Below are 20,544 nucleotides of genomic sequence, written 5' to 3'. Positions count from 1 at the left end.
TATAAACTATGCCTGCCCTCCCCAAACACACACACCATTCATAGGGTAATGTTAGTATAGTACGTATGCTCATAACTTCTGACAATTTAATTTTCAAATTATGTGTCCAAGTCAATTTTCTTCTTAAAAAATTGCATATAAGAAGAATTTAGGTGGAGTAATGATACTAATTATTGAATGATAGCTCTATGAGGCTAATAACAATTGATGTCATTTAATTTATCAAACAAGCAATAAATCAAAACACACTGGCCGGAAGCACAATGTATCTGATTTCTTAACTGAGACTCAATAATTCTATTTACATGTGAAAAATAATACATAAAGAAAATTGGAATTTTAAGATTTCCCTCTACAAGTTCTCTTTAAAAGACAATTCTGTTCACGTAGCTGTAATTTTGCCAATATCAACAGTTCCAATAGCATTTTTTGGAAGGGTAATTTTGGCACAGCTTGGTTTAGACTAAGTAAGTACTGTATGATGTTTATACATTATAAAATAGGCATGTTTCTCAGGGACGTAAACCTGGGCTGTGAGATGTCATTATGTATTTGTTGATAGAGAAATCAACACTGTAATTAATTAGATCTGGTAGAACCATCAGCTGGCTCACCTGCCCCCACAGAACTGGTTCCAAGAATCTCTCTCTTAGTCAAATCCTGTTCTTGTTCATTATTTCCTTTCAGCTGAGCAGAGACAGAAGTCAGGAGCCCTTAACCTTAAACCGGTGTGCGTATCAACATGCTGGCTATTCTTTGGGGGGATAGTTTAGAACTGAAAAATCTATCCCCTTCCTTTGAAGTCTGTAAGAGATGGCAGCTTTGCATTAAATGCTTTATCTTCTTCCATCCTCACAACAGCCATGAGACTTAGACTGAACACAAAATCATGTGCTATTTTTCAGATGAGGATGAAGGTCTGAGTGGCCTGGTAGCTAGTAACTAGCAGATTGGTCTAGAGGGCTTACAGAATAGATTTTGAGAATCTTTATTTTCACACACTTCACCCTTGGCGTCATCAGTTCTTTATTTTCCCAATTGCACAGTTTCAAGCAGAGATCTGTTTTTATTCCTTCTGATGGAGGACCTCTCTGCCATCACTTAATTATAAATCCTGCACGTGATCCCATTTCAAAAGACTGGCAAACTGCAGTCATTTTTAAACCCAGTGGCAGACATTATCATAGAAATCTTTATGAGTGATGAAGAAAGAAACTATTAAAAGGAGAAAGTGGAGAGAAAAACTAAAGTGAAAAAAGGCTCATATCATCCCCAAGAAAAATGCTTCAGTCATTACATAAAAAAGAGGCAGTTTGCTGCTGGCACAAAAGAATATGGGAGGGATACTAAGGCAATTAGTGAAAAGAAATATTAGAATTTCCAGGACAGGTGGCTACACATACGTTTAAAATAGTAAGGGAAAAATTCTTCTTTCACTTTTGTAAGAGGTAATATCACTGAAATATCTCAATAGCATGTATATATATTTTATTTGTTAATTTTTCAATTTTAAAAACAGTATCCTAAAATGATTTAAATTACTTGAAATAAAGGGAAGAAAGTCACTTATATTTTCATCTCCTAAACATAGCTGTTTTCATGTCCATATGTCTTTCTTGTCTTTATATATAAACATACATTGTTTAATATAACACTCTTCAAAAATGTCATAGAATACTTGTATGGTCTATGCTTCAGAAAGTTCAGTTAAATAATGAATTAAGTTGTTCATCTTGTCTCCATTAGATTCACTTACTTTACTACTCACCCAGTATTTTATCCATGGTGGAAAAAAAATGAAGTTCCTTATATTGAATAGGAGGGAGGGGGGAATGAGTACCAACTGGCATTCTATCAGGGTGGCTTCTGGGTGATTGTCCACTGAGCCTAGGAGGAAGCTAACCAATTCTGAGTACTTACCCCATGAGTCAGGAATTGAACTAAGAAAAATGTTCAAGCAGGTATACATGTATGCATAATTTCACATACTTCTGGACAGATATGTACTATTAATCCTATTTAGTCATAGTAAACTATATTTTTGAATGATACATGATAATGATAAATATTTCCTTTATGAAAATAAAGTCTCAAAACTAACTTATTTTAGGACAAAAAATTTGATTTGAGGAAGCATGAGACTGTCTTGGGAGGACATCTCCTCTACTAAAACAAACCCAATTTAATAAAAAACAAAGAAAGAAACACTAATAATAACCTCATCATTGATGTTCTGTCTTGTACATGATTCTTAACCTCTCTATAGTTCTGTCCTTAAACAGAACAAGTCTTGCCTCTTAAGGCATTATCTGCCCCATACAGTGCCAATGGCTTTCTCAAAATTTTCTGAGTCCCCTTTGACATTATAGAGATGGGAGTGCCTTGCCTGCCATGAGCCTACACCAGATCTGTGTGATTTCTCCCACTTGGGAGTTCTTTGACCTTCTATTTTTCCCAAGGATATAACCAATGCACCTGGGAACACCAGTACTTTGCCTCCAGGTTTGCTTGAGGTTGGGATTCTTGTTCTAGGATGATGGCTGGTGAGGGTCCTTTAAGGTACCCATGCTGAATTTGTCTCATGGAATCACAAGACATTGGACCACCATAAGAGTACTGACCTGCTGATAATCTTCTAACACTATACCTGTAAATAAATCCCAAATAATTCAACAAAAAGAAAAAAAATCACACACAAAGTGGCTGGAAGATTAAATAACTTAATGTCTATCAAATGTTCGGATCTGAATACAAGCTAAGAATAAGTGTAATGAAATAAGCAGAAGTGTTCTAAAAAGTTAAGTACAAAAAGAAAAATGCTTTTAAAAAGCTAAATGAATGAAATTCAAAAAACATAGCAAATAAGTGTAATAGCTATGTTAAAGAGTTATTTTTCATAATGAATAAATATCTATGTAGATCAAAGTTTAAGGGGAAAATCAGCAAGTTCAGTAGACAAATGGTAAGGATCACAGGGGCTTCATAAAATAGGAAATATCAATGATAATAATATTGAGCACTACACATTCATTTAAGGATGCCAAAGTAAAAGTAATAGAAGTTTGGGGCTTCCCTGGTGGCGCAGTGGTTGAGAGTCTGCCTGCCGATGCAGGAGGCGCGGGTTCGTGCCCCGGTCCAGGAAGATCCCACATGCCGTGGAGCGGCTGGGCCCGTGAGCCATGGCTGCTGAGCCTGCGTGTCCGGAGCCTGTGCTCTGCAATGGGAGAGGTCACAACAGTGAGAGGCCCGCGTACCGCAAAAAAAAAAAATAAAATAAAGTAATAGAAGTTTGTCTCTCAAATTGCATGTATTGGAAAAATGGCAATTCTCAGTTCTGGCAAGTATGAAGTAACAAGGGCATTTTAATACACTGTAGGTAGACTAAGAGTCAACAGAGTTGATAAATAGAGTTTAATGTGGGAAATATATATGTTTAAAGAGATCCACATCAATATTTTTTATAGAACAAAAACCTGAAATGTTGAAAAAATATGAAAATAACTAGAGTACTTTCACATATTAATATCATGCAGCCTTTAAAATGGTGTTTACAGTGACCTGTCAGTCACTTGATTTTACTTTTTTATGCAATGTTAGCTGATAGACAGAGAATATAGTTGTGAATAACATGCATAAAATTTAGACAGAAATGCCTTAGAATATATTTTGAAATGGATATTTTTACATCATGTGTTCTTAAACTTGAGTGAAACTAAGAAATTTGTCTAAAGTGCCTATTCCTGGTCTACAGTCCTAAAATTTCTGATTCAATGAATCTGAAGAGGAGGCACAAAAAGAATTTGTGATTTTTTTCTTTTGGCACTGAGATATCATTTTTCCAGTTTTATTGGCATATCACTGACATACAACACTGTGTAAGTTTATGGTGTACAGCATAATGACTTGACTTACATATATTGTGAAATAATTACCAAAATAACTTTAGTTTACATCCATCATCTCATATAGACACACACAAAGTTCAAAACAAAATTTTCCTTATGATGAGAACTGTTAGGATCTACTCTCTTAACAATTTTCAAATATTTCATACAGCAGTGCTAACTATATTTCATCATGTTGTACAGTAAATCTCTAGTACTTATCTATCTTATAACTGGAAGTTTGTACCTTCTGAACACATTCATGCAATTTCCCCTCCCCCCATTCCCTGCCTATTGTAACCACAAACCTGATTACTTTTTCTAGGGATTTTGTTTGTTTTTTAGTTTTCACATATAAATGAGATTATACAGTATTGTCTTTCTCTATATGATTTATTTCACTTAGCATAATGCCCTCAAGTTTCACCCATGTTGTTGCAAATAGCAGGATTTCATTCTTTTTATGTTTTAATAATATTCCATTCTATATATATTCACTACAACTTCATCCTTTCATCTGTTGATGGACACTTAGGTTGTTTTCATGACTCAGTTATTGTAAATAATGCTGCTAATGAACATGGCGGTGCAGATATCTCTTTGACATGGTGTTTACGTCTCCTTTGGATATATTCCCTGAAGTAGAATTGCTAAATCATATAGCAGTTCTATTTTTCTTTTTTTTTAATTTTTTGAGGAAGCTCCATACTGTTTTTCATAGTGACTATACCAATTTACAATTCCACCAACAGTTCTCAAGAGTTTCCTTTTTTCCATATGATAATGGGCATTGTAACAAGTGTGAGGTTATGTCTCATGGTTTTAATTTGCATTTTCCTAATGATTTGCTGTGTTGAGCATTTTTTCATGTATCTTTTGGCCAACCCTATATCTTCTTTGGAAAAAATGCCTATTCAGCTCCTTTGCCCATTTTTTTTTTTTTTTTTTTTTTTGTGGTACGCGGGCCTCTCACTGTTGTGGCCTCTCCCGTTGTGGAGCACAGGCTCCAGACGCGCAGGTTCAGTGGCCATGGCTCACGGGCCCAGCCGCTCCACGGCGTGTGGGATCTTCCCAGACTGGGGCACGAACCCGTGTCCCCTGCATCGGCAGGCAGACTCTCAACCACTGTGCCACCAGGGAAGCCCCTCTCTTAGCTTTTGCTTGTCTGTAAAGGTTTAAATTTCTCTGTCGAATCTGAACGAGATCTTTGATGGGTAGAGTAATCTTGGTTGTAGGTTTTTCCCTTTTATTACTTTAAATATGTCCTCACACTCCCTTCTGGCTTGCAGAGTTTCTGCTGAAAGATCAGCTGTTAACCTTATGGGGATTCCCTTTTATGTTATTTGTTGCTTTTCCTTTGTGGCTTTTAATATTTTTTCTTTCTATTTGATTAATATGTGTCTTGGCGTGTTTCTCCTTGGATTTATCCTGTATGGGACTCTGTGCCCTTCCTGGATTGATTGACTATTTCCTGTCCAATGTTAGGGAAGTTTTCAAGTATAATTTCTTCAAATGTTTTCTCAGTCCCTTTCTTTTTCTCTTCTTCTTCTGGGACCCCTATAATTCGAATGTTGAATTTAATGTTTTCCCAGAAGTCTCTGAGACTGTCCTCAATCCTTTTCATTCTTTTTTCTTTATTCTGCTCTGTAGTAGTTATTTCCACTCCTTTATCTTCCAGGTCACTTATCCGTTCTTCTGCCTCAGTTATTCTGCTAATAATTCCTCCTAGAGAATTTTTAACTTCATTTATTGTGCTGTTCATCATTGTTTGTTTGCTCTTTAGTTCTGCTAGGTCCTTGTTAAATGTTTCTTGTATTTTCTTCATTCTGTTTCCATGATTTTGGATCATATTTACTCTCATTCCTCTGAATTCTTTTTCAGGTAAACTGCCTATTTTCTCTTCATTTGTTTGGTCTGGTGAGTTTTTACTTTGCTCCTTCATCTGCTTTGTATTTCTCTGTCTTCTCATTTTGCTTAACTTACTCTGTTTTGGTCTCTTTTTCTCAGGCTGCAGGTTCTTTGTTCCCATTATTTTTGGTGTTTACTCCCAGTGGCTAAGCTTGGTTCAGTGGGTTGTGTCGGCTTCCTGGTGGAGAGGACTGATGACTGTGTTCTGGTGGATGAGCCTGGAACTTTTCTTTCTGGTGGGCAGGACCGTGTCTGGTGGTGTGTTTTGAGGTGTCTGTGAGCTTAGTATGATTTTAGGCAGCCTCTCTGCTAATAGGTAGGGCTGTGTTCCAGTTTTGCTAGTGGGGTGTCCTGCACTGCAACTTGCTCATCATTGAGTGGAGCTGGGTCTTAGTATTTTGATGGAGATCTCTGTGAGAGCTCTTGCCAGTTGATATTATGTGGGGCCCGGAGGTCTCTTGTGATCCAATGTCCTGAACTCAGCTCTCCCACCTCAGTGGCTCAGGCCTGACACCCAGCTGGAGCAACAAGACCCTGTCAGCCACACAGCTTTTGGGAAGTCTGAGGTCTTCTGCCACCGTTCACTAGATGTTCTGTAGGATTTGTTCCACATATAGATGTATTTTTTGTTTTATATTCCATATATATGTGTTAGCATACAGTATTTGTTATTCTCTTTCTGACTTACTTCACTCTGTATGACAGACTCTAGGTCCATCCACCTCACTACAAATAACTCAATTTTGTTTCTTTATATGGCTGAGTAATATTCCATTTTATATATGTATCACATCTCCTTTATCCATTCATCTGTTGATGGGCCCTTAAGTTGCTTCCATGTTCTGGCTATTGTAAATAGAGCTGCAATGAACATTTTGGTACATGGCTCTTTTTGAATTATGGTTTTCTCAGGGTATATGCCCAGTAGTGGATTGCTGGGTCATATGGTAGTTCTATTTTTAGTTTTTAAGGAACCTCCATACTGTTCTCCATAGTGGCTGTATCAATTTACATTCCCACCAACAGTGCAAGAGTGTTCTCTTTTCTCCACACCCTCTCCAGCATTTATTCTTTGTAGATTTTTTGATGAGGCCATTCTGACTGGTGTGAGATGATATCTCATTGTAGTTTTGATTCACATTTCTCTAATGATTAATGATGTTGAGCATACTTTCATGTGTTTGTTGGCAATCTGTATACCTTCTTTGGAGAAATGTCTGTTTAGGTCTTCTGCCCATTTTTGGATTGGGTTGTTTGCTTTTTTGATATTGAGCTCCATGAGCTGCTTGCAAATTTTGGTTGTATTTTTAATGTGTTTGTGGAGAGGAAGGTGATCTCCACATCTTACTCCTCTGCCAGCTAGAAAGTCCTCTCCTACTGAGTCTTCTCAGTCTTTTCTTTATTTCCTTTTATTTTCCTTTCTGTGTTTCATTCCATTTGAATAGTCCGGAAGGTCTCTATTTTAAAGAGAGATCCAAGTACCTGACAGGTTTCCTAGGGAAAACTGCACATCCCAACATCAGACGTGGTGCACAGTGAGTGCATTAGAGTCTCAGGTTAGTTGCAGTCAAGGATTCAGGGCCCTTTGTGTGTATGTTCATACAGTCGTCCCTTACAGTTGGTGCTGCAAGCCTGCATGGGTTCTGACTTTGTGGTTTCCCTGTACAAGTAAAATCTTCAAAAGAGTAGGGACACCCCCTCCTCTTACTGAAATAGTGGAATAGTATCCCAAGTGTCTATCTACAGACCTGGTATGTCTTTTAAGAAATACCTTCATTTATTGTCTCCCAGACACTGCTGATCAATGGCATTTTGAGGCTCAAGAACCTATTAAGGATTTCTACCTTCTGATGCTTGTTCAATTGGATCAAAATCTAGGAAAAGAATATTGAAGCATTATTTCTTGGCAGCTGCCTAATTCCCAACAATATTGTGTAACAAACAGTACTAAAATGTTCAGTACACTTGAGGATCTAAATAATACTGATGATGAGGCAATGGTCGAGTCTCTGTGGTCAGAGTGTTTGAAGTTTTGTACAGTTGTTTGAGGTCAAAGCAATAAGTAAGCCAGAATATTAAGTATTTCAAAGAAGAAGCACCAAAACAAGTCAGTAACATCCTAATGAGCTTTAACCTCATAGTTGGAACTGTCTACTGTCTATTCTATTTTCTATTTTCTAAATGGATATTTCCCAATGCCTTGATTCTCTTAAGTGTATGGGCATGGGAGCCTTGAGGTAGAAGGATAAACAAACAAGTTATTTATAAGTGATTTAATAGAAAAGATTGTATAAGGAATCAAAATAGGTTCTTTTGGATTCAATTTTGACAACTTTTAATCTTTTAACCATTTAGTTAGTTATTCCTAAGAAGAAGTATTTTGCAGAAATATAGATGCATTGCCTCTTTAGAAATTGACAACAATTTGAATATGGGCTACTATAAATTAGATATATAGATAGATCAAGTTTAATAAAAACGTTATTAATGTGAGTAGAAAGGTGCTAATGTTTACTCTTATGGTATTGGTTTACAGTAGAGATGTATTACAAACAATATGTAAGATCATAAGATACGATAATTCTTTAAAGGTCACTTTGGCCAATTCCTAAATTAAAAATAAAAAGGTAGGAGGACCAAGCTTCAGAATATAGTGGCTAAGGCTATTGCCTAAAACCACACAACTATTTGGTAGATAAACTAAATTTTGAACAGAGGGCTCCTGATCTCTAATTGAACGATCTTTCCACAAGCCTAAGATAGTGTTGCTCCAAAGTTTAACTTGTATTTAAAGTTTGTTGTTCTTATAAATTTGGGTTCTTTTATTTTTATTTATTTATTTATTTATTTTTTGTGGTACATGGGCCTCTCACTGTTGTGGCCTCTCCTGTTGCGGAGCACAGGCTCCAGACGTGCAGGCTCAGCAGCCATGGCTCACGGGCCCAGCAGCTCCGCGGCATGTGGGATCTTCCAGGACTGGGGCACGAACCCGTGTCCCCTGCATCGGCAGGCAGACTCTCAACCACTTCGCCACCAGGGAAGCCTGGTTCTTTTATTTATTTTGTCTGTCCCCCCCCTTTTTTCATTCTAAGTTTCTCCCTTACATGTTGAAAGGGATATAAAATAGATAATTATCCAATCTGGTATAAAACACAGAGCAATTTGATAGTGTGAGCATGTTCCATATATGTTATGCTCAAATTCTTAATAAAAATTGTTAGCCTATAAGATGGCTTCTCCCTTCCTGCTTCTGCCTTCAGCCACTTATCCTTGTTGGCCTTGAATTTACACTAGATTCAATTTTACAAGGTCTAGATATTATTGTCTGACATTACCTCCATCCAGCCTTAGTCATTCCCCAGCTTCTGCTGCAGGGCCATCTTACCTTACCAAGGCCTTTCTCAAGGCACATCTGCTGGTGTCAGCTCAGTGACCATGCCTCACAATGTTTGACCATGCTCCATACCTGAGTTAACTTTGATATGATGGTGCCCTAGGTTGGTATAAATTCTTGACCTCTCCTCCAATATTATAGGGATAGCTATTGTCTATGACTGGTTTGATAAGGTTAATTCTGGACATTAATATTAGCAAGTGTTAAGAAACATAATTGCCTAGCATGTAAGTTATGTCTTCAGTCTAGCCTTTGAGAGAAATAAAGGTAATAACCGGTCTCCTTCTGTTGAATCCATTCCCTTACTTCTAAGTTGTATCAGAACCCAAGTGGAGAAGATAGATGTTCTTTTTTTTGTCACCCCTCAACCAAAACAAAATATCAGGAATATTCTTAGGCATTTCATCTATATTTCCAGATTATGATAATTTATTTTCCCATCTCCTATAGCAAACGAAAACCTATAACACTGTAACTATTCAGTTATCTTACTTTAAAAAATATTTACTAATTTGATAGGCAAAATAATATGAACTGTGCTTAAAAATCTTGTATTACTTGTCAATATTCTATCATGCCTTGAATTTTAATGAGTCTTTTTATAATACAGTGAAAGCTCCAGTTATCTATATCTAGTGAAAAGTCATGCTACTCATTGTATGTTTCAAACAGAGATTCCCCAAATGGTAACCTAAGTGTCTGGAGCTCAAACATGTTTTTGCATTTCTTCCTTCCCAGTAGACACACTTTGTAAATAATTCATAAACCATGTTTATAATTTTCTGCCAATTAATAATGCAATACCTAAAGCACAGAAAAATTGTCTGTAAGTGATTTACTGGTGATGGATCATTGTAGGATAATTTGGTGCATGTAAAATGCATATAGAAATCTCAAACATTTTAAAAACTAAACAAAATAATGCCATTTGCAGAAACATGGATGGACCTACAGATGATCATACTAAGTGAAGTAACTCAGACAGAGAAAGACAAATATCATATGATATCACTCATATGTGGAATCCATTTTTTTAAATGATACAAATGAACTTATTTACAAAACATAAGCAGACTTATAGATATCAAAAACAAACTTATGGTTACCAAAGGGGAAACATTTGGGGGGAGGGATAAATCAGGAGCTTGGGATGAATATCCACACACTACTATATGTAACATAGATAACCAGCACAGGGATATAGCACAGGGAACTCTACTCAATATTCTGTGATAACCTATATGAGAAAAGAATCTGAAAAAGAATGAATGTGTGTATATGTACAACTGAATCACTTTGCTGTGCACCTGAAACTAACACAACTTGGTAAATCAACCATATTCCAATAAAAGTTAAAAATAAATACATAAATCTCAAACAAAAATGAACTCTGGGGAATGTGAGAGTAAAATCATGTCTTTGGGTGTTTTCCAGTCTAACATGTAAAGAACAACAAAAAATGATAACTTACAGACAAATCACATTTCAATTGCTAAACTTCATAAATATGTTTATATATGTTATTTGTTAGTTACACTATGTTGAACATTTTCTTAGGAGAAGTAAAGGTAATCCTCATAATTTGAGAATTGTAAGAAAATTACCTAAATTTAGAAAAAGAGGTGTGAAAATAGTAACATAACCATAAAACAAAATTCAAGATCTCATTGTTTCAAAACTGGACTCACAAAAATATACAACCACAGAACATTAGAAATTGTTAGATTTTAACCCTCCATTTGAGCTTTTACTTCCCTGTTTTGTTAAATGATCCCATAGATGATCTGAGTGAGTTTTACTTCTCATATTACCTGCCCATTCATAATTTCCAGGCTGTAGATTTCATCACCAGTGATAAACGGATGTATGGATATTGGCACAGTGTAAAGAGAGATACATTAGACCATCTATAATAGATTGCTTACAAAATGGCTAAAATGATTCCCCTTCCTGTATCCATGCCCTGTCACAAAGGAACATCTATTTCCACTCCTCTAAAACCCAGGTTAGCTTTGTAACTTGCTCTGGCAAGAGAATGCAGTGAAAGCGTCGATGTGGATCAAGGGGACTTGAGTGCATCTACTCTCGTCCTGCTTTCTCTTATATCCTTGTCATTAACATGTGAAGACATCTATCCTAACATGCTAGAGCATGCAGTGTCATATGAAGCAGGGACAGTTATTCTACTGAGCTGCCCCAGCAAAACTGGTAGCTGATCACAGCTTCACAAATGAGCCTAACAGACTGGAAAAGTCACCCAGCCAAGACCAGTCCAAATTACCAATCTGCAGAATTGTGAGCCAGTGGTTGTTTTGTTAAGCCATAACTTTTAGGAGAGTTTATTATGCAGCAGATGTTAACAGATACTCAGTCTTTTTAGCACTAGTAAAAAATGTTGCTGTTTGCTATAGGTTATTGACCACCCTGCAACACACAAGGCTCTGTCCAGCTAAAAGCCTAAAAAGAGGAACACTGCCTTTCTAAGGTGTCAGCAGGAGCTCAGATTGACATCTTACACTGGTGCCACTTAAAATACAAAAGATGCTTGTTTCTGGTTATAAGCAAAGGATAATCTGTTCCAGCCAGGTCATTCTGTGGTAGGATTAAGGAGCAGAGCCAGTGATAAGAAAATCTCTTTGCAGCCAAGGGCAAAAACACCAATGACTTAAAATAATGGAAAGATTTCTTTGAAATTAATCTCCAGAGTACCATGGCCCATCAGCCAATACCAATATGGAAGATCAGGTGAGAAGTAGTCTAGTTACTCAAACGAAGTGACCATTTAGAAAGCTTGATGCGTGTTGCCAGGAGGATGAAGGACATAGCAAATGGCACTTGACACTTGCTTTGAGAAGTCTTTTCTGCCAGCAGCATAGAGGAGACATGGGGTACATTGAGAACAGCCTGTGACAAGAAAGTATAGCAAGGCATTTCAAGTTGGGACATATGGGCACCCTGTGGAAGGGAGGTAGACAGAGTGGTCTAGAGGAATTCATCCAAGAAAGCAGACTGGATGGGTAAGGTGACCCAACAATGGAAAGGATGATGGGAAGAGAGGGTTTGAAAGTTAAGAAGTAAGTGGCTGAAATGAGTCATTACCTAGACCAAGAAAACTGGAACTGAGAGAAATTATATAGGCACTTCAAATAACTACTCCCTCTCAAAACAGCACAAAAGAAGGGAATTAGCCACATACAAAGAACACCTGGGCCAAATTAAAAATTTTAAATCCATAAAAGATTTTTCTCTCCCTTAACTCTTGTACCTTTATTTATTCCTACCCAGAAAGAACCCAAAACAGCAGTGACGAGTTGGAGGAGAAAATGGATAAAAAAGAGAGCTAAAAAAAAATAGTTCCTTCCCCATCTCAAGTTTTCTGATTTAAGTTAGGGTTCCCTAAGCTTTTTAAAATTGAATAATTTGTGGTTTGATAGTATATTGAGGAGGACTGCCTTTAATAAACTCTTTTTAATTACTTGAATTTAACCAGATAACTTATTTTTAACTTTAGTATCATCCAAGTTTGGGGAAAAACAACTCAGGTAAAGTGCCTTGGAAAGACATTGGTCAGAAAGAATAAAGTGGTACAAGTGTAGCTCATGCAATAAATAAGTTTTACATATACATAAGTAGAGTTTAGTTCTAATTCCCTTTAGAAGATACATATTTAATAGTTATAATGAAATTACCTTAAAGGAGGAAATTATTTTATTTAACCAGAAAAAGAGATGACTGATTATAAGTCCAAGTGTTCAAAATGAAAAAATAAATGATAGATGTTTCTTCCCATAATTCCTAGCTAGTTGGTATATCATTTTTTCCCATGCACTTAAAAGTATTTTGTGGCAAATTAGTATTGCTGTTGTTTCCATTCCTGTGATATTTGTACACCAAGAGTGCATCCCATTTGGACCTCCCTTCTTCTTGGTAATTTTCACATATTTTCTTTCCAACCATTTATTCAATCAGCTGCCATTCATTGTCCATCTACTGAGCAAAATCATGTGATTGATGTTAAAGAGAAAAAGCAAAAGTCACAGCCCCAACCCCCACTAAAAATTTATAACATAGTACAGAAAATAAAACAACAGACAAATACATTCAGATAATCAAGATCAGTATGCAATATATGGAAACACAATGGAGGGGACTTTTCTTAGCTAAATGTTTAAAGATGAACAGAAATGTTCTAGGCAGAGAACCAGGAAAAGGGAGTCCTCCTAATAGGAAGAATGTTGGATGTAAAGACATAAGGTAACACCAGGTGTCTCAACTGGCTGCAGAGAAGGGCATTTGGGTCCAAGATATAAATAAAGGGAATAAAGAGATAAGAGCCAAACCTTCAACAGCCTTATTCTGAAGGCAGTGAGGAACCCAGCAATGGGAAGATTGACTTTCATGTTTACAGTTTAATGAGTAAATGTTCAATTGAATCTCAAAGTCATTTCCTACCACCAGCCTCACAGCCTTATGCTCCATGCTCTGAGGGGTCTGTGGTTTGTGTAAGTCTCCCTTTTCCCTAAGGTATGGGCTGTCTGGCTGTCACCATTGTCCATTCCTTGGAAATATGATTAGTAATTTTACAGAAGAGAATTAAAGAAAATAGCTATGAGCTTGGCAATTGTCTGTCCTTTTTCCATTTCCCCCTGTTTTTTTAATAACGCTCTGGGGACACTTTTTTTTTTTTTAAGATAGAAAAGATTTAGTGGAAAAGGAGAGAAAACAGACTAATTGAAGAGGAGATGAAAAAGATAGCAAAAAATACCAACCTAAGATTAAGATAAAAGAGTTAAGGCTGAGAAACGAGAAGAAAAATAAGCTAGAAAGACGTGAGAGAGTAACTGAGATTCGGTTAAGTAATTAGTGCAACATTTGGGGCCAGGTGGCTGACAGAAAGAAAAGAATAAATAAAACAAACAAAAGAAGGATTAATAAAGCAGTATAAATAAAATGGTGATAAAGAACATTTTATTACAATACATTATTAATTTATATTGCATTATTTAATACTTGACCGATAGCATATTAGATACCGACTCTGGATGACCAGTAACACTTAGATACCGACTCTGGATGTTATAGCCATAACATAAATGGGAAATTGGAGAATTTATTTATTTATTTTTGTATCTGCAAAGGGCAAATGAACACTGAGGTGAATAGTATCTACAAAGGTGCACAAGTGGTCAGTGCTGATACAGAAAACCTCTGTTTCCTTAATGCCTCCTTTATAGAGACATGCCTGGGCTTTTCAGTAAATGTTTGTGATTGGGAATAAAGTGATGAATAGGAAGCCACAAAGTAAATCAATAGGAAATATGTAAATATAACTCTTAACTCATGACGTGCATTTTTAATCATAGCTCTACAAAGTTGTTCTCACACGTATAAAAAGCAGTAAAATCACAAGGGAGACTTCTTCCTGCTTCCTCATGATTCAGTACTTTAATCCAGGGTAGGACTTCTCAACCATCGCCCTGCTGACATTTGAGTCCAGATAACTCTTTGTTTGTGGAGGTGTCCTGTGCATTGTAGCATGTTCTAACAGCATTCTTGATCTCTACTTACTAGATGCCAGTAGCATTACAACCAGAAAATATCTCCAGATATTGCCAAATGTGCTGTGAGGGGTAAAATCACCCCCCTGTTGAAAAGCAGTGGTCTAGTAGAAATGGCCATAGTTCAGGCTAAGGCAGAAAATAGATCTGGTCCCATAACTAACTTTGCAACTTGAAGCAAACCATTGTTGTTTCACTTCATTCATTCATTTGTATAGAAACAAAGATTCTCTCATTGAGCAAGTTCTACTCATATTTCCCTGAACGCTTTTTTCAACTAGGCTTGACTTTTGGACTTCCGTTATCCTCTCTGCATCATCCAATTTTAGCAAGAATCCTGATTAGTCAGTTTAACCAGAACTCCCACACTCAATATCTAATTATCTTCAGTATCTGATTGGGTTTCTCACCTCCACCATCCCCTAGATGAAGTCTGATCACCCTGCATGCCTTCAGCAAGAATCCTGTTAGATCAGTTAAACCAGAATCCTCCTTACTCCTGAGGTTTCCTCTAAATAATTTTCCATCCACTGACCTCCACCCTAATCCTTGGCCATAAATTCCCACTTGCACATGCTGTATTCAGAGTTGAGTCCAAACTCTCTCCATCACTGTAAAATTCCAACACAATGGTCCCTATTCCTACCATGATGGTCCTCCCTTGAATAAAGTCTTTCAAACTATGCTTTAACAGGTGCCACTGAATAATTTTTCTTTGACACTATTTCCTTTTTAACTGAACAAGATGCACTAGGTGTGAGCCTAACAAAAGAGGAAGTAATGATAAGAGGATTGCCAAAGCAACTCAAGTTTGGAAAGATGTTTGTAGCAGTCATTGATGCAGAGAGTTGGTGAAGACCAGAATCACAGATAGGAATCAAAGTTATAGCTGGGGGAATGATGGTCATTATCAAGAGCAAAGAGGCTACTATGGAAGTTGAAGAATGAGGAGGAATACTGATGGCAGTAGGGTCAATAGCAGAGTGAAATTGATTCAAGGAAGAAGAGTGGAGAATGGATATGAAGGAAGTAGAACTAAGGCTGAAGGACTGCACATGTGGCTGGGGCTGCCTGCATATGCAGGACTTTGGGCCTGTTCTGAAGCTTGGCATGGGACACTGAGTGACATACAGATTAGAGAATGCTCACCCATGGTGTCTCAACATACTTGCATTTCATGTTTCATTTCAGAAATCATTTGTTAAACTTAAAGCACTGGCCTGGACACTTTTTAAATCATTTATTTAATATTCCCAACATCTGCTATCCTTACTTGCAAAAATTGAGATAATACCTTTTGAATAATCTGATGTATATGAAATGAACTACAACAGAACTTGACTTGCGGAATGTTCTTAATAAAAGCTACATTACCTCATGTTTTTCCTCTTTTCTCGGGAAACACAAAGATAAATAAAACATAATGCTTTCTTCCAGTAAAGAAAGGGTGGGAATAGTGGAAAGAAATAGTTGAATGATTTCATAGCATACCATGCATACAAGGTGTCTTTCAGTATTCAGAAACTTCTATGAAGTAAATATTATTACCCGCTTTTAATGGACAAGGAAAATGAGACTCAGAGAAAATAAGTTACTTAATACTCATATGAAAAATTAAGTGATCTAAAAGTCACACGTAGATAGGTCACCCCAGAATCCATGCTCTTTCACTCATACCACACCTCTACCCTCTAACATCTATCCTGATAGAATCAATTAGGTTAATGTTATTTGTAAAGGATAAGTACACTATAAATTATGAGATGTTATTATAATTTCAAAGTCAGGAGGAGAAAAACACACCTGGCAGTTGGAAAAAAACTGGTAATCTGAATATATTATATCTCAGAATTTTAGAGGAAGTATTTGCTATTCTGTTAGCTTGTGGGAGTAGACAAACAATTCCAAAAATATGAAAAGAGGCAGGTATCAAATATTTGGGAAGCCTCCAAATTTTGCAAGGAGGTTGGCAAGCATTTTTAAATGCAGAATCTCATTCCAACGTTGCTAACTGAAGAATGTGGACAAGATTTCAATGGATGAAAATATACATAATGCTAATATTCTTTATTTAAAGTGTGCAAGATAATTTCTGAATCCATAATACTTTCTCTTAAGTATTCAAGCCAGCCATTCCTTCTAATAGACAAAGCAATTACTTATTTCCTATGAATGAGAGAAACATACTTGCATGGACAGGATAAGTTATGCTATTGGATCATGATGAGAAAACAGAAATCTTTCTTCATCACAGTTACTGTAACATGACATTTTCTAAAAACTTCTTTTCTTTTAACTAAGAACAACCCCCAAAAAAAGAAACAAAAAAAAGATAATCAGTAAGCCCTTCTGCATTGATATATTTGAGGAAGCTCATATATCATAAGATGAGTGGTCTTCCATTGTCTTCGCTGGGAAAAAGTGAAAGTTGGATGAATCTGAACAGTTGCTTATAATTGTGCTACTTCAAATTGCCATATCTTAGTCCTGGACATTTTATCAGTGCCAAGCATTGGAGAAAAATAGTGCTTAATAAGATAGTATTTGAACTAAGGAGCCACAATTTTGTCATTATTACCAGCACAATGGAAAGGCTCACCGGAATCAGCCAGCCAAGCTCTGAAGGGGCTTGAAGTTAATTACATCAACTTAGACAATAAGTTAGTCTTTGTGGTTCCAGTTATCTCTGTGCACAGTTGGCTCTATTTTTTTGTTGTTGTGTAATGTCCCATTAATCACAGTTACATTTATTCCCTGCCATGTAATTCATCATCCTTTCCCCCTGAAAGGACTTTCATTCTCCAGGACTCAAGATAAACCACTAATTTAAAGTGACAGTGGCCAACCTTGCCTATCACAGTGGCATACTGTGAATGAAGAGGGTCAATGGCTGACTTGAGGAGTTTCAGTCGACTCAAATTATCTCCAGTGATTGGGTTCAGGCACTGGGACAGAGATCAGGTGTTACAATTACAGGATGGACTCCTGAAATGGAGCTGAAGGTGCATTTGCCTCTGGAACTGATCCAAGCACCATTCATTTAAAAAAAAAAATGACAAAGTGAAGTATATGGAAAAGGAGCAAATATAATAGAAGAAACACTGGCTAAGTGTGGGGATAAATGTGTTCTAACTTTCGCTTTAAAAGAAAAGAAGTATGTTACTATGAACAAGTCATTTCATCATTCTGGGTCTCATTTTCTTAATTAAAAAAAAAAAGTGATGACCTTAAAGCAGACAGTGTATCTACTTTTTTTTTTTCTTTTTCTTTTCCTGAAGTCTGATTTCTTGGATTTGTGTATTGGCATGGGAAGGCCTACTTTTGAACAACTATCAACAAAAGAATCATGTAAAACATTCTGAATTTTTTTCTAAAAATTATTATTTGGTGAATAAATTAATTCCTGCTGTAAATTATAGCTCTTTCCCCTTATCAAATCTGGGGCTTCAGGAAGAGGTAGTAGCTCTAGGCCAGCTGGTGTTTATTTTCTTTTCATGTCCTGCTAATCCTAACTTTGCCAAACAATTGCAAATCCCTCTTAACTCTCTGGTTAATTATTTTATGCTGTTTAGCAGACTAAGGAAGAAACAACTTGTATGAGTTCCTCCAAAGTATTTTTTAAGTTTGGTTAAAAGGATTCATTACTTAATACAAATAGCTAACCCCAAAAGGAAATTTCCAGAGATGTGGACTATTGATGGAAATTTTGGAATTGTAAACCAATTATTATTTTACCAAATTAATATTGTACATAAGGATAATCATTTTTATCACATCAATTCTTACTCTTGAGATGAGGCATCACAGAAATATCACCCCTCTGAATCTGTTCCCTGTATTAGTATAATTCATTTACTTATTATGTGCAGGCCACCTTGTACTGTCACTATGTTTCTTTTTACCTGTCAGTGAACTTCTTAAAGACAGGGTCTAGATATCACACATTTGAAAATTCAGTTTTCCATAATCCCTAGAGAGAGCACTCAGTAAAGTGGTAAATATAATTCACTACCCAGTGCAGTGCTGATCAAGGAATGTTTATTTTCCACCTCTGCAGTCCCGCCTTTAGGCCTTATGAAGAGCTCCTAATTGCCACATACATTGGTCTAAAATGTGTTCTGGACCACACATGTATCATTACTAAACTTCAGAACACTTGTGTAAAGCAGCTGCTTCCACCTCCCACTTACAGATGAGACAATGGAGACTTAAAGAGTTTAAATTATGTCTATGAAACTGTATACTGATTAGACAGTGGAGTTAAGAACCACACCCAGGTTATAGGCCCCCAATGCCCTTGCACTTTCAATTACTTAGTGCTGGCTAAAGCACATAAACTGGTAGACTTATGATTACTGGGAATCATTGACTTAATGTATGTGAGGCTCTGAGGAAATCTCTTGGCATGTCTATCTCTTATAGCCAATATGTTAGGTCCCATAAGTTTTCAAATTAAGAACCAATTAAGATTATATGGAACATGGGAAACATTTAGACCAAATGAGAATGAGCTGCATGCAGCACGTAAGAACCCATCTGTACTTTCATAAAGATCAGTGCTTCTCAACCATGGGCAATTCTGTGCCTCACAAGATATCTGGAGGCATTTTTTAGTTATCACAGTCGGGGCAATGCTACTGACCATATATTGCAAAAAGGCCAACGATTCTGCTAGATACCCTACAATGCACAGAACAGCCTGCCTCTACAGTGAATTATTGGCCCAAAATATTAAATTGTGCCAAGATTGAAAAACCCTGATATAGTCAGATAATAATTAATTAGAAAACATAATTGTAAAAGACATTGAGTGCACATTAAGAATAATAACAAAGGCTAGAGATATAACAAATAAAACATAGAGAGAAATATAAGAAATGTACAGATTCATTTGTGGGAAAAAACTATACAACTTTTCTCTAGAACATATTTAGAAAAGAAAAACAGGAAAATACATACAGCTCATTCTAGGATAGCAAAACTTAGTCATGTAAATGTGCTAATTCTCTATAAAATAATCTCTGCAGCCAATGAGATCCCATAAAATTGTGTTCTGAGATGCTGGAACAGCCTGGGGCAGAAGTATATGTGGTAGCAAGGTTACTATAGTAAACTAAGAACTGTGGCACCTTGTAGAACATTGTAAAAATTAAAATTTTTCTCTTTGTGGAAAAAGGCTAGCACTGGAAGATTCCAACAGTTTTGAAATTTAAAAGTCTCAGTCATGTAGTGATGTTGAAAAGTTTGTGTGTGTATATTATGAGAGAGATGATCACGGTTGAATTAAAAAGATAACTAGGATGCTATTGCAGTGGGATGGGTGAGCAATGGTGGTGCTTGTTCTTGGTGACAAAGAATATTATAGAAATTGGTTGGTGAAGGGAAGTCTGAAGTTAAAGCTAAGAGCAGTTGCCTTGTGGTGGATATCTATAAATGTAGAGAGAGGAATTATTCAAAAATTACTTAAGTTTTTGACCCACATGCCTTCTAAAGTTTAGATTTGTTATTTACTGGGATGGGAATAACTGAGACAGAGTAGATTTGAGTGTAGGTGGAAAAGAAGAGCTGGGTTTTGGAAATCTTAAGTTTGAGATGTATATTAGACATTCGATAGATCTCATAGACAGTTAGATAATTGAGTGTGAAGTTCATTGGGAGAAGTCAGGACTTGAAATACACATTTAGGAATCATCAATGTTAAGGCACATAAAATCATTCAGTTGATGAGGTAACCTAAAGTGAAAGCTGACAGCAAAGAACAGGTCTAAGAACCAAATACTAAAACATTTCAATCTTTAAA

The sequence above is a fragment of the Monodon monoceros genome, unplaced genomic scaffold, assembly GCF_005190385.1.
Source record: "Monodon monoceros isolate NGI ecotype Baffin Bay Population unplaced genomic scaffold, NGI_Narwhal_1 Super_Scaffold_20, whole genome shotgun sequence".
In the NCBI taxonomy this organism is placed as follows: Eukaryota; Metazoa; Chordata; class Mammalia; order Artiodactyla; family Monodontidae; genus Monodon; species Monodon monoceros.
The sequence above is the reverse complement of the archived record's forward strand: the minus strand, read 5'-3'. Positions refer to the sequence as shown.